This window comes from Haliotis rubra, unplaced genomic scaffold, assembly GCF_003918875.1.
Source record: "Haliotis rubra isolate DU_JTF1 unplaced genomic scaffold, ASM391887v1 Scf1707, whole genome shotgun sequence".
NCBI lineage: Eukaryota > Metazoa > Mollusca > Gastropoda > Lepetellida > Haliotidae > Haliotis > Haliotis rubra.
The window spans coordinates 49,656-64,729 of record NW_025765678.1 but is presented as its reverse complement, the minus strand read 5'-3'; positions in this window follow the sequence as shown (position 1 = coordinate 64,729).

Below are 15,074 nucleotides of genomic sequence, written 5' to 3'. Positions count from 1 at the left end.
TTTGTGTACAATATCTGGACACATCAATGAAGAATTTAGCAGAATTTCAAGACATTACGTGAACATTTGCTGTCCATTCAGACTCTTGACTTCAGTATCTAGTGTGACCACCATGAGCGGCAATAACTGCAGCACAGCGTCTATGCATGGAGTGCACCAATCGATCGGTGAGAGCCATTGGCACCTAGAACCACACTCTGAGAAAGGCCCGGCGCAATAAATCGGCTGTGTTCGGCCTTGGTATTACATTATTCAGTCTCCTCTGAATTTCATCTCAAAGATGTTCAATTGGGTTTAAATCAGGACTAAGGCATGGCCACTGCATAATGTTGACACAGTTCTGCTGTAGGAAGTCCTGTGTAGCTCTGGCAGTATGGGCCCGGGCGTTATCATGCTGGAAACTGTTGTTCTGTGACGTGCGAAATGTGGTATGACGTGGGGCCTGAGAGCTTGGTCGATGTAGCGCACCGCTGTGATGCCGCCTCCTCTCCCTGGACCAAAGTTCTGGAACACCACAGGACCCACTCTCTGGTTCAGGCCTACTCCAACCCATACCATGATGTTTGCACCTCCCCATGAGTCTCTTTACATAACAAATTGGTAACGCTGGCTACGTCGTCGCCATATTCCTGTTCTGCTATCTGCAGTTGATACTCAGTACCGATTCTCATCTGTGAACAGAACAGTTCCCCATTGCCTGTATCGCCAGTTTTGGTGTTGTAGGGCAAAAAGTAGGCGTTCACGCCGATGACGAGGGGTGAGGATAGGTCCGGGGTAAGGTCTACGGCAATGGAGGTTCCCGCTGTTAAGACGCTGGCGTACTGTATCAATACTGATTGGTCTTCCTTGCGTTCCCACTGTCTGACGTGCTGTTTCAGATGCCTGCATGAAGGTATTCTGTACATGCTGTCGCACAACATGGCGGTCTTGGCGATCATTTGTGCAGTTGGTGGCCCGGCAACGTTGCTGCAGCCTGCTGATGGTCCGAATTTTTGACCTGGAAGTGATTGGCAACAGCTTGTGCAGTGTGGCCAGCTTCAAGTCTTCCTAGCTTCTGGTACGTGCAGCATGAGATGCATGAAAAACGTAGAGACACCGTACCATCTCCGAGATCAGGTTGATTTTATGAGACCATTTCATGGGTTCCATTCTGAGTTTGGGAAGGAATGTCTTTACTCAGGTAAAGTCAATAATATACAATCAAAACATTAAATGAGTTTACAGTTATCCGTTTCTGCGAAGGAAAATTCAAAACTGGCGTTTCTTTTGCTGCTTAGTATATATGACTAAGATAAACGTAGACATATGACTGTTATGACAGTAGATACAGAACAACTGCTCCGAAGAGCAGATGAAGGAGTAAGAATAAACATCGTGTTCATCATTGTAAAGAAGTTGACATCCATAACTTCTCCCCTTTTATGTGTTTTTCTTCTAAATGCCGTTCAAAGACTGATATGGAGTTCATCGTTGCATTGGCACTATTCCAAAACATTAACTGACATTCTGTTAAGTCCGTGTTATATCGTACTGAAATTACAAATAAAATCACGACGCGACTTAAAGGACACACACATTTATTTGAAACAATCATTTGTTTCTAAGCATACATGTGCTGCTAAATGGGGAGGTGATGACTACATAGAAGAATAAGATGTAGAATGATTTGTAAAGGATGGATGTAACATGTCTCGGGTCTTCGGTCCATTGTGTATCATACTGACTGAAGCAAATCCACATCAATTATCACACAAGAAGTACATTATGAGAAATTGCTGATTATATGTCCCAGTTCACTGCATGTTACGACGAACGTTTTCCCTTTCACCAAAGAAGTACGTTATCAGAAATTGTTGTTACGACTGTATGTTAAGACAAACGTTTTACCTTTCTAGGTTTAGGATGACTCACGGTACCGGAGGTTTTTCCAGTGGCGGTGGCGGTGGCGGGGGAGGCGGGTTTAGTGGCGGTGGATTTAGCACTGGGGTGTTCCACATGCACCACTACCACCATTCCACAGATAGCACCTCAGATGGCGGAGATGGAGAGTGCGGGAAATGGTGCTGCTACTTCATCGTCCTCAGCATCAACATCGCCAGCAGCATCCTCTTATAATATTCCAGCTATATGGCGGCGGTCGGTAAATAATCGAGTCTGGACCACACAATCCAGGGTTCAACAGCATGCACATCGATCTGCGCAATTGGGATACGATGACGTGTGTCAACACAGTCAGCGAGCCTGACCAGCCGATCCCGTTAGTCGCCTCTTACGACAAGCATGGGTTCCTGAAGACAAATTCTAACCCTGATTTTCACTCGAAATATACCAGATTTAATGCGACATGCCTGGTCCCTAGTATGGTGATCCACCTTCAGTTGTTGGTGATCTATAGCCAATTTTTACATTGTATTGTCCAGAAAGTGCTATTAGTTACAACTTTCCACACTAGTTTTAGTAATTGTGATATTCTACTGTCCTTTGAAGACAGGTTTTTACAATATACACATGTTACATTTCAACGTCAAATATGTTCTCGTCACGATATGGCTGAAATATTGCTGATGTGACGTTAAATCTTAACTCAAACAAATAATGGTGAAAATGGTATCGCAGTTCTCCAGAGTAGTCGCCCGAAGCTGGCCCGTTTTTACAACTGCCCCTACAACGGGGAAAGCTAGAAGAGACAGCCAAAAGCCAAGGTGGAACATCCTGGTCGTTTATGGAGACGCTGCGATGCTACAGACGCTATCAGCTTCACTATCATTTTATATGCTTCCTAAAGGGATCTCATGACTTATCAGGAGTTTCATGAGTAACTTTTGATCTGCATTACAGTAACAGATCAGTCAAAGGCAAGTACGATTAACGTATTGCAATTTATCCCTTAGGCTAAAACCATTTCAATAATTCTTTTCTTAATATATATTTTTTTCTAAATATTATCTGAAAATTGACTATTACAACCTATACATAATTAGGTATGTGATCAAGTTCTGTTTCCTTGCAGTAGGTAGGTATGCCGATGATATATTTTTCTGTTTTATTCAAAGTGAGATAAAGTGGTTAATAATATTCACGTTTCAGAATTTTCCTGCATCCAATACGATAACAAAGAGGTCATACAAGGGCAAAGGAGGGTAAGTACAAAGGATGTTTCCGTGAAGGAAAGCTCGTTCATATACTGTTAATGACGTATACTACAATAGATAAGCCAAATATAGAATGGATACTGTATAACACACACACACACACACACACACCCCTTGTGTGTGAGCAGCACCATAAATCGTTACTTCAGTACTTCAGTGCTTGATGGAAAAGACTTGTTGTCTGCGTGTACAGTACGCACTTGATCACATTGTAGTCAGCTTTGCGGAGTTTGCCAGGAATCTATGATCTTAGCATCTGATTCACTGTTTCTGGATGATCAGGACCTTAGCGAGCGTCACAGTTCCAGATGGACAAACCTTCACATGGCTTGTGTTATACATTCAGATGGACACACCTTCTTTTGACAGGGTTGGCTTCGTGGTTAAAGCGTTCGCTCGTCACACCGAAGATCCGGGTTCGATTCCCAACATGGGTACAATGTGTGAAGCCCATTACTGGTGTCCCATCCGTTATATTGCTGGAATATTGCTAAAAGTGGCATAAAACTAAACTCACTCCTTCACCCTTCATGTCACACATTCAACTGAGTACACCTTCATGTGGCTAGTTTCACACCTTTAGCTGAGCGGGGCGATGGGGTAGCCTATTGGTTAAGACGTCACGCCGAAGACCCGGGTTCGATTCCCCACCTGGGCATATAGTGTGAAGCCCATTTCTGGTGTCCCCAGCCGTGACATTGCTGGAATATTGCTAAAAGCGGCGTCAAACTAAACTCACTCACTCACTTTAAATGAGCACACCTTCAGATGGACACACATTCACATGGCTGACAATAAGTACCGCAGAGCACACCTTCAGATGGCTGCTTTCGAACATCAAGCTGAACAGTGTTAATGTGTAGGTGTGCTGTACCGTTTTCCAGCCTAAGAGACCTGGTAACGTGTTCACATTTGTAGTGAGTGAGTGAGTGAGTTAATATTTAACGTCACATCGGCAATATTTCAGCCATATCGTGACGAGAACATTTTGCATTGAAATGGAATATGTGTATATTATAAAACCTGTCATCGAAGGACAGTAAAACAACTAGAATATCACAGGTAGATTTAAAACTAGTGTGGAAGGTTAAAACTAATAGCACTATTAGGAAAATACAAGCTAAAAACAGGCTATAGATCACCAACAACTGAAGGTCGATCACCATACTAGGGACCATGGGGACTTACAGTACCTTTGCTACCTGCATGGGCCCTAGCTGGATTTACACCATCCCTTCAGCCATTGGCGGTTATACTGAGATTTAGCCATACATTAAAATGACAAAAATACTACGATTAAAAACCTGGTAGACTTAAATGTACTTGAAATGTTTTGGGAGTTACGTACCCTCTCAGGAGGACAATGATTTTACTATACTTCAACCCCCTTTGAGGGTACAGCCACTAACAATCGAAGTTGATAATCTAAACAACCAATTATATAACTTTATCTATTTACAAAGCTTGTCACAATTCATTTAGCAAATCTATCTCTTTTAAAGAACCAATGATTAAATGATAATTAACAGTTTTAAAAAGGTCCTTTACTGTTTTGATATTGAAATATGTATCCCTTATGATGGAGAATACAACACAGTCAAGCAAGATATGCTTGACAGTGACTCTCTCATCACAAGGGATACAAAACGGAGGATCCTTGCCTTTCAATAGATATACATGAGTATATCTTGTGTGGCCAATGCAACATCGTCGCATGATGACCTCTTCAAATCTGGACTGACAACCCAAATAGGTGGAACCAATTTTATTCTATGTAATTTGTTAATACCTACTTGGGTGTCCCACTTCTTTTGCATCAGATCACGGATGTAGGTTCTAATGCTAGCTTTGTAATCAGAGTATGGAATAAGAAGTGGTGTCACAGATTTATTGAGTGCTGCCTTGGCAGCAAGATCGGCCATTGTATTCCCAGAGATACCAACATGGCTGGGTAACCAACAAAAGACGATGTCGCATTGGCAAGTAGCAAGATCATTATATAATTCAATTATTTCAATTAAAAGTGGATGTTTACAAGAGAGATTTTTTATAGCCTGAAGGCAAGAAAGAGAATCTGGAAAAATGATATATTGTTAACATTCAGGGTGTCTATTAATACATTTAAGAGCTGTTAGTATTGCGTTTGCTTCTGCTGTGAAGATACAGCTATTATCAGGCAATCGAGACGATATTGTTCTGGATCCAGTGACAGTAGCACATGCTACTGCGCCAGTTCACATGTCTAAGTGTTAGAGACTTCAGAAGGTGGTATCAGTGTTTGCTTGTTCTACTCAAAAGAAGCTGAAGATGTTTTATTGAAGATGAATGCGATTTAATACTGACATTTGTAACTGAAATTATTTCATTTTAAAACTCTGTATACATGTGTTATAGACAGCATTAGAGTCTATCGGTTAATAGAGAATTATATTATTTATATATATACATTAAAAATTGCCGGTATTATTTGTCTTTGCCCTTTCACTGAATAAACTGAGTGTCTGCCATAGGAAGTTGAGGACCATCCGATATCGTTGTCATTAGTCTCTAAAGACTGTATGTAGTTACCCGTGAACATTCGTTTTGGAATTGGGGATCGGCAACCCATGCTGGTCTTAAGAGGCGACTAAAGGGATCGGAGGGTCAGACTCTCTGACTGGGTCGGCAAATGGCATCGTATCCCAATTGCGTAGTTCGATGCTTATGTTGGTAATCACTAGATTGTGTGGTCCAGACTCGATTATTTAAGGACCGCCGCTATATAGCTGGAATATTGCTGAGTGCGGCGTTAAACAACAAGTATCATGTAGTTATGTGAAATATACGGATGCTCCTCAGCTTCTTTTGGTATTGCTTCCGTGTGTTTAGATCAATAAAAGCGTCAGTAACATATACATTTAGATGCTATAATTCTTGTCAGGGATACTGTCCTCAGAGATCAGAGCCTGTTTCTCCTGAGATCTGTCATCCTTGCAGTACTTCCAGATCAGGAAGGTGACGCCTGCCGCCATCAGCGCCGGGATGAGGGCAAACACAATCACGTACATCCAAACTCGACTTTTGCACGTAGACCACATGTCGATGCTGTCATGCAGGCCATTACCTCCATTGTGGTACACCACGTTCATGTGAGGGCTGAGGGAAATGTCCAATGAACACGGCTTGTTGTTAGGACGGTAGGAGCAGTGGGATGTGGCGGAACTGACGTCATAGAGTGTCCTAGTTATGTACACATAGACGTCCAAGAAATGACGTAGTTCGACTTGGAGTAATACATGAAATAGTAATCGTCACTCTGTGAAACGTTCAGCGTGTAGGTGAAGGTTGGAGAGGTGATATGAGATGCAAGGTAACATCCATCACAGCTTCCTTTGCTGTCAATCCACTCCTGAAGATTGGAGATTCCTTTTATAATGAATACTGTTATAAGTGCGTCCCCGGATGAAACCACGACGGCTTTAGAACCTTTCAAGAGATAGAACCCCCAGTATTCGTATGTATCTCCTGTCATAGAAGTTGAATATGATGTATTGAACTGCTCGAACTTGCTGGGATCAACCACCGGTTCTCCATCAAACGTGTAGGCTTCGAAAGGATCGCTCGAGTTGAGAGTGAGGCTCTGACAGAAGGCGTTATTCACGTGGTCCTCTACTTTGCGCATGTCTGTTGGCGCTGCCTGGAACTTGTTGGTGCCGAAGACGCTGATGCTGATGAGAAGCCCAGCGGTGAGGACGGCAGTGGCAAAATAGATCCAGAGGAGGGCGATTCGGAGGTAGCGGGACATCGTCCTGATGCAGAGGAGGATGCTGGCGATGTTGATGATGCAGCAAATGCTGTCCACACAGCAGTCACTGCCTCCCTCTGAGCTGTGGTGATGGAGATGCACTCCCCCCTATACCACCTCCTCCCCCACCTCCGCTAAACCCACCTCCCCCACTGGAGAAACCACCGGAACCGTGGGTCATCCTGGAAAAAACATGGTAAGTATTAAACCTATATTATGAAACTGCACGTAGATATTTAGGGCTTCCCCCAAAGTTCAGGTAGATTGAAAAGATACAAAAAAAATGTATGATAATGTCCCTTTGCGTCAACAATTTTTATAGTATTTGTATTCTCTATTTTATTTTTATATATCAACAACAAATAACACGTGGTATATTTTCGATAACACCTTCTCAATAAACTACAGATTCTAGAACCTTTCCAGGGATTGAGTCCCATGCAGGTTTCGAACCCACACTCTCAGGTAAAGGATTTAATCACCAGCACACAAAGTCTTCGATCTCGACTCAACCACCTTGGCGTTCACAAATATGGAAGACTGAGCGGGTCATCATCGTTCGTATCTGCGATAGGTAGTGGTACATCACCGGCTCGGAACTAAATGTAAACAGTTTAGACGGGCACAAGCACCTACCTTAAAAATCAGTATTTCAACACGAAGTAAAACTTTCAGCAGTACAATACTACTTCTCTGTTCCAGTTGTTGCTGTTGAAGGTGTGATAATATATATCAGAACACAGCTTACCGCCACGTGACCTGTTATCACGTTCACAGCTGCATGTCATGTGACGTGAAACATTCGCTTGGGTTTTACCGACTTGAGCTATGAAGTCATTACTCGTGAGTGCAGACGTTAATGCTGAGTGGGAAACTTTCATCACATGTCGGTAGTGACTCTTACATGGTTTATGGTGCCAGCCAACTTGAGGAGATGATAATGATTTAGACGGGATTTGTCATCGTAACTACGTCGATTATTATGGTGGTGATGATGGTGGTGATTATGTTTATGATTTCGATTTTGGGGTTGGGTTGGTACTTTTTCTCCAAGCACTATGACTTTGAGTCACGGAACACTTTTGACACCTTGTACCCATTTGGGAATCGAACCTGGTTAAAGGCAGGGAGACCTAACACCGTTTCCACTGGCTTACTCGACCAAACCTATGAAAATAAAACATTCACAAAATCTGTAACAACGTCGACAGTTAATTTATATGGAAACAAAGACGGTTGTTTTGGGAGTGTGGTTAGATTCCCCACAGGGGCGTGTCACGCTTAGAAACAGCGTTAGAAAGACATATAGGTATATAGACCCTACCCTAGTACTATATAAAAGGAAAGGGATGTAACGACGGAACCACCCCCTCCTCAATCAAAGTTAGATTTCACCACGTAAACTATTTTTAAGGCCCCGTCGAGGCCTACGGATCGAAAGCAGGATGATTTCCCTACAAAATGAGCCACGACGGCCATGCCATTCAAGTGATCTGAGCAGATCCGCAGAAAATGAATTAGGCCGTACGATTGGTGGAAAATGTAATATACTGTAAGATTTCGCCTGTTTGCTAATGGGCGCGGAATATGAACTTAGCAATATTCCTTCTATTTTGGATCAAGTACGGAACAGTAAATTGTTAAGAATAATTTTAGAGGTTGTGAGAATGCATTCGATATTGATTCATTTTTAGGAAATTGTATTTATAAATATTTAACCTCTAAAATTATTCTTACCAATTTACTGCTCAGGTCACTTAAATGTCAAGGCTATCGATGGCCGACAAGTGAGTATGATTGCCGATGGTTCTGGAGAAAGTGCCTGCTTACTGTCGAGGAAATGATTTGTAGATGTTGAAATAGTTTTTGAGACCCGTGGAATGCCGCTGCCGATCGAATGTAACCCTACATAGGTGCTGTCAACGTGGCTGGAATTAATAAACGAATTTAAAAGGTGAGTTTTCGCTGTCTTGGGTGATCCATGATTTTGGCTTGGAACTGAGGAGGTAGCTGTTTTCGGTGAGTCGTGGCGTATAACTTTTGAAATAATGATCCGATTGTGACCATTTATAGCTCATCTCGCTTTCGATCCGTAGGCCTCGACGGGGCCTTAAAAATAGTTTACGTGGTGAAATCTAACTTTGATTGAGGAGGGGGTGGTTCCGTCGTTACATCCCTTTCCTTTTATATAGTACTAGGGTAGGGTCTATGTACCTATATGCAATTCTAACGCTGTTTCTAAGCGTGACACGCCCCTGTGAGATTCCCCATATGGCTGCAATGTGTGAAGCCCATTTCTGCTGTCCCTGCGAATAGCTTTAACATTACTGATGCGGTTTAAAGCAACATTCATTCACTCGCTCCCCCGCCGAAATATTGCCGGAATATTGCTAAAAGCGGCGTAAAACTAAACTTACTCACTAATGGTTGTTTGGAATTGGGCAACTGTCTTGTGAATCACGTCTGTTTAGAATTTCCCACACAGCGTGTCGAACGTCCAGTTCGTTATCACATGTCTACCGGCGTTACGTGTCAAGATCATGTAATCACGTAGCATTATGGAAGCCTCAATAGGAATATTTTTAGTCTGCATTAAATATGAGCCTGATATATCATTTCATATAGGATTATAGAAAGGATTTTGATAGGTTGATTGTAGCAAACGCCCAATGTCTCTCTGACTGTTACAAGTAATTTGCCAGATGTATCACTGATAACGCCAGATGTATCACTGATGTGGATATATTTACACATGTACGGAGACTCGATACGTCTATCTAAAGAAATCACATGTCTGTCAGGACAGTGTGACCTGCACGCCACTAATTATCACAAGCAGGACTATCACCGTCAGCGTTACAGCATCTGTATATATAGAGAGAGCAGTGTCGTATCATTCTACATCCTCACACAGGGAAGTGTATCACCGAGTTCTATATATCACCTGTATAGGAAGGGGTTTGGAAACATAGCCGCTCATCACAAGCGATCGCACGCTGGATTTCGTGAACATTGTTGGAAATCGTATTGAGAATAAGGTGAGAGACTTTGAAATGCTACACGTTGATTAAGATTACTTGTTGTCTGAGTGAGTGAGTGAGTGAGTGAGTGAGTGAGTGAGTGAGTGAGTTAAAATTTTACATCGCATCGGCAATATTACAGCCATATAGCGATGAAAACAAGCTAATCAATTTAAACAGCTGTCGACAAAAGACAGTAAACCCAACTAAACTATCACAGATATATACTTAAAACTAGTTATTCAATCTAAAATACTTTAACTATAGAGGACGATACAATATATAAACAGGCTATTGATCTCCAACAACTGAAGGTAGATCACCATACCAGGGTCCATGGGGACTTACAGTGCCGTTGCTACCTGCATGGATCCTAGTTGGACTTACACCATCCCTTCAGCCGCTGGCGATTGTAGGAAAAAGTTTAGCCGAATTGTAAAGGAACAAATATACTGCGTTTAAAAATCAGGTAAGCAAAAATGAAACTTTTAAAGGTTTGGGACTTACGTACCCTCTCAGGAGGACAATAATTTTACGATTCTTTAACCCCCTTCGAGGATACAGCCACTAACAATCCTCATTGCAAATTTATACCACCATGTTTAAAATATCACTAATCTACTTACAAAATATCACTAATCTATAACAAACATAATTGTTATAAAATGCAATAATTAAATGAGAACTGACATTAGTAAAAAGATCCTTCATAGTTCGTGATTTGAAATAGATATCCTTGTGACTGACATGCTTGACCGTGATTCTTTCACCACAAGGGATACAAAACGGAGGATCCTCACCTTTCAAGAGGTACTCATGGGCTTATCTTGTGAGGACAATATGACATCGTTGTATGATGTCCTCTTGAAATCTGGACTGACAACCCAAGTAGGTGTAACCAATGTAAGGTTTTATGTCATGTAATCTATTGATACCTACTTGAATGTCCCACTTAGATCTGATGTTAGATTTATAATCAGAGTATGGAAGAAGAAGTGGTGTCACAGATTTGTTGAGTGCTGCCTTACAAGCAAAGTCGGCCATTGTGTGACCAGAGATTCCAACATAGCTGGTTAACCAACAGAGGACGATGTCGCATTGGCCACTAGCAAGCTCATTGTATAATTCAATTATTTCTGTTAAAAGTGGATGTTTGCAAGAAAAAAAATTTATAGCCTGAAGGCAAGAAAGAGAATCTGGAAATATGATATATTGTTTATATTTAGGATGTTTTTTAATATAGTTAAGTGCTGTTAATATGGCATGTGCTTCTGCTGTGAAAATAGAACTATCGCCTGGTAAATCTAGAAGATATTGTTCTGGATCCAATGACAGTGGCACACCATATACTGTAATAATAATTTTATACGGCTGTGTGTACGAGAAGGCTCAACTGCCTCGACATAGAGAATGTCAACAGGAGAGATTCTAAAGGACACAAGACAAAGTCCAAGGCCTTGGTGGTGGACAGAATCAAGTTTCGAGCGGACCAATGATCGATATAGGTGGAGGAGGGTAGCATGATCCCCTCCCCACTTTGAATTGGCAACAACTTTAACACATCAAGGGCCTTCAGGCATTTAGCTTTAAGGGATTTAATATGCGGCAAAAAAATTACATGGGGGTCGAAAATTAGACCCAAGAACTTGGCCTCCTTGACAACTTTGATGGGAGTGCCATTTAAAGATAGTTCTGGGTCTTTATGTGGTTTGTATTTACGGCAGAAATGTATACAATTTGTTTTCGATTTAGAAAATTTAAAGCCATTTTCAAGACACCATTTATTTATCTTGTTTAAACACAACTGCAGTTGCCGTTCAATAGTATGCATATTTTTACCACGACAAGAAATGTTAAAATTATCCACAAATAACGATCCATCTATTGAATCGTTTAAAACTTTTGATAAACTATTTATCTTTATACTAAATAGCGTGACAGACAAAATACTGCCTTGTGGAACACCCTGATCCTGATTGTAATGATCAGACAGGGTTGAACCCACGCGGACTAGTCGGCTATAAATTGAGGCAAACAGCCTCGCAATCAGAAGCCATGTAAATCTCTTAAAATGCCGTATTTCGACGTCGTGTCATATGAGCAAAGGGTATAAAGCACAGTCTACTGATATTGGTTGCGATCTGTTACATGCACTAGCCACATAGACAAAATCAGCAGCAGCGGAGCGAGAATTAGTCAATTCGGAATGTCGAACATGGGGAGCTGGGAGCTGCGAGGAGCGAGAATTAGTCATTCGGAATGTCGCACATGGGGAGCTGCGAGGAGCGAGAATTAGTCATTCGGAATGTCGCACATGGGGAGCTGCGAGGAGCGAGAATTAGTCATTCGGAATGTCGCACATGGGGAGCTGCGAGGAGCGAGAATTAGTCATTCGGAATGTCGCACATGGGGAACTGCGAGGAGCGAGAATTAGTCATTCGGAATGTCACACATGGGGAGCTGCGAAGAGCGAGAATTAGTCATTCGGATGTCGCACATGGGGAGCTGCGAGGGCGAGCTGCGAAGAGCGAGAATTAGTCATTCGGAATGTCGCACATGGGGAGCTGCGAGGAGCGAGAATTAGTCATTCGGAATGTCGCACATGGGGAGCTGCGAGGAGCGAGAATTAGTCATTCGGAATGTCGCACATAGGGAGCTGCGAGGAGCGAGAATTAGTCATTCGGAATGTCGCACATAGGGAACTGCGAGGAGCGAGAATTAGTCATTCGGAATGTCGCACATGGGGAGCTGCGAGGAGCGAGAATTAGTCATTCGGAATGTCGCACATGGGGAACTGCGAGGAGCGAGAATTAGTCATTCGGAATGTCGCACATGGGGAGCTGCGAGGAGCGAGAATTAGTCATTCGGAATGTCGCACATGGGAGCTGCGAGGAGCGAGAATTAGTCATTCGGAATGTCGCACATGGGGAGCTGCGAGAAGCGAGAATTAGTCATTCGGAATGTCGCACATGGGGAGCTGCGAGGAGCTATATTGTCAGAACGTTCGACTGTGCACGGTAGACCATCATCAGACTAATGAGACTAGCAAGACCTCTGAGAGGACAGAAGTTCACAGTGACGTCGTCTGCACCAACAGTGTTGGGTCACAGCATCAGCAGGAATGAGTGAGTGAGTTAATATTTATAGTCACATCGTCAATATTTCAGGCATATCGTGAACAAATTACAAATTCCTAATAAATGCAATTAAATTAAAAAACCTGTTGACGAAGGACAGTAAAATAATTAGATTATCTCAGATAGAGAATTAAAACCAGCATGTAACTGTTAAATTAAACAAATTTTATTAACACTACAATATATGAAAACGGGCTTGAGATCACCAGCAACAGAAGGTAGATCACCATACTAGGGACCATGGGGACTAACAGTACTTTTGCTACCTGCATGGACCCTAGCTGGATTTACACCACCCCTTCAGCCGCTGGCCATTGAAGGAAAAATTAGCCATAATGTAATATAACATAAATAATCTGGTAAGTATAAATTTACTTTTAAAGTTTTTGGACTTACGTACCCCCACAGGAGGACAATAATTTTACAAAACTTCACCCCCTGTGAGGATGCAGCCACTAACAAACTCAGTTACTAATTTAAACTACCCATCATAAAATATATATCTTTATACAAAACATATTGAACAAAATTTATCCAGTAATTCTATTTCTTATAAAAATGCAATAATTACATGATAATTAACATTAAAAAGATCCTTAATTGTTTTGACACTGAAAAATCAATACAGTATAGCAGGACATTCTCTTATCACAAGGAATACAAAACGGAGGATCCTCACCTTTCAACGGGTATTCATGAGTATATCTAGTACGGCCAATACGACATCGTCGTATGATGACCTCTTCAAATCTGGACTGACAACTGTGGTGCACACTAGGGAATTTAATGTCAGTGTGTGTAGTAAATAGCAAGTCATCCCAAGGTTAAAATGTACCATGAACGCCCGAGCGGAGACATCGTTGGGATACTCCTCGGAATTTGCTAATACCGCAATAAGTTATACATTTGGGGCGTTCTTATCATCATGTAATTTTCATTTTGAAAGAAAACAAATGTTGCAATAATTATTATGGGATAATATTTTTAGGTTATTTACATTTTTATAACTAAACGAAATACCACATTTTAAAAGGAAACGAAAACAAAAAACAAATCACAGAAATCCAACTCAGTTGTGAGCACATGGTGTTTAGAATAGTCAAGATGTCGACTGAGTCAGATGATGAGGTGGTTGCAGCTAGCCAGAAGAGTGAGCATTTAAGTTAAGTTTTGGGACCGTAAACTTACCAAAAACATGGATATTTCGTCTAATTATTCCGATATTAGTGTCGATGAAGACGCCGTTGAAAATACCTGTTACAAGTTCCTGTCAACTAACTTGGATATCGAAGAGCGTTCACAGGACGCCGTAATAGGCGCATGAACGTTCAAGGTAAGTTGTTTATTGTGTTTGATTAACAAATATACACATTTCATGCTTAATCCTTTTGATTTGACAAATGAAACTATTTGAAATATTGCTATTTACGATTTTTCGGTTTTTTATTGGGAGGCGGAAAGAAATAATATTGCCTCCTTACCGACATATAAGTATCAATGAACTTGTTTGAATTTTAAAAATGGGCGTATGTGTACTGAGTTAATATATTCATAGTATCGTTTAGTCATGTTCATGTTTGTCACAAATTGCATTGAAAAACATATTGTAATTAATTATTATCAAAATTAATGGTCATGTCTTGAATAACACAAATACTACAAATTAACATCCAAATCTTTATTTTGCGGGTTGTCGTAACTACAAACGGTCATCAGAAGGCTAGAAGATCGAGATCAGCGCCGTGATTAACAGTTCTCCGGCCAGTGCTACTGATTGTACTACATATGCAAGTGAGAGGACTGATACCAAGCGAGATCAGATGCACGTGTGATGTTTCTCCATCAATGCCAGGCGGAATCATTTCGGCATCAAATTGCACTATCCATGTAGTGATCAAGAAATACAATATCAAGTGTGTCGTTTCTTCAACTCATTTTTACGGAAGGATTTCTTGAATATTTCTCGAGGCGAACCCGAGAG